The following is a 1,660-nucleotide window of genomic DNA, read 5'->3' on the forward strand; positions in this document are numbered from 1 at the left end:
ATCTAGGTTGGTCATAATTTTTCTTCCAAGGAGTAAGCGTCTTTTAATTTCATGGCTGCAGTCACCATCTGCAGTGATTTTGGAACCCAAAAAAATAAATGTACACTGTTTCCACTGTTTCCCCATCTATTTCCCATGAAGCAATATTAGGATTATGCAAATCAAAACCACAATGTTATCCTATTCACATGCACTAGGATGACTAAAATCAAGAAGATATCATCCAACTTTAACTCAACTCACCCCCACAAAGTAGATAAGTGCTTTAAAAAGTTTTTTTTGCAAAGAAACAGCATTTTGAAGGTAACACTAATGATACAAGCATAAGTGAATGACAAGAAAATGACACCACTGACACTTTAATCTGGGAACAAACCCTTTGTAAGCTACATGACAAGTTAATAATATGTGACAAAAAATGGTAAAGAGTTGAAATTATCAAGACAATATGAAATGTGATATTTCATCACCATTGTTGATGAGGAACCTCACATTAACTGTATATTATTTCCTGAGAAATTAGCAAATTGCAGGGTAAAGCCACCAGGATTTATAAGATAGTTACATAGATAGGTATTTTGAAGCTCATATTTACATTATCCTACTAAAATATATTATATTATCCTACTAAGTTTAAATATGTTTTGTAGTATATTTATAATATAGAAATAGTCTCATGGTACATGCATATCAGCTGCAAGTAACTATTCATATATTGGGAGAAGATGATGGAAAATGTTTAACTGATGGGATGGGCAATCACAAAAGTATGAAGATTACTGTTACAGAGCATAGACCTGGACTTAAGCACTAATTGAACCCATTCTTGGATGATTCACTTTGGGCCAGTTATCTAGCCTCTTTGTGCTTGTGAAAGCACAGATGTTCTGCATCTGAAAAATGACAATATTGGTAACCTGTTTTATGGAATAGTTGTAAGGATTAAGTGGTATGAAGCACATTAAAAAACACAGTGCCTATGTGTAGTACATGCTCAATAAACATGATGGTAGTGATGATGATGATTTGATGATGGAAGAAAAGAAAAAGAAATCTTGGTGGGAGGAGGGAAACAGAGAGAGATTACTGCTGAGCACAATAACCTGACTGCCCTGAAGCCCCGAGGTGTGTACAGTGTACTGAATCACCGTATTTATGATGCCCTTTCTTATGGCCCTGTCTGCTACTTCTCTAAATTCTTTCTCCTCCCTCCAAGGTTCCCTATCACTTCTAGTTTCTATAGCCTTATTTTTCCTGGCTCACTAAAGAAAAGGGGAAAACACCTGTTACTTTATTATGCTGAGGAATTAAATTCTTGTTGATCTCGCCTCTTCCACCTTCACTTTGCCCACTGGCTCTGTCCCTCATGGCTGCAAGGCCCTAATAACATGATTTTATAAACCAAAGGTTTTTTCCCTAATAAAATTCTGCTTTCCTCCAGAGCCAACACACTCAGACTGCAGACAGCTCTTAACATAGCAACTGTTTTCCTTCCACCATAAATGAACAAATGAATAATCGAATGAATGACCCATTTCCTCTCCTCACTGAAAGACCTCAGGGCCTCCTTTCCAATCAAGTCAGCAGACTTACTCTGTTACCACCCACTTCTCCTAGAAGCTGCCCCTCACTGTGCTACTCCAGGTTGATTTGACTTCTT

Source organism: Bison bison, unplaced genomic scaffold, assembly GCF_000754665.1.
Source record: "Bison bison bison isolate TAMUID 2011002044 unplaced genomic scaffold, Bison_UMD1.0 scf7180017864366, whole genome shotgun sequence".
NCBI classification, from domain to species: domain Eukaryota; kingdom Metazoa; phylum Chordata; class Mammalia; order Artiodactyla; family Bovidae; genus Bison; species Bison bison.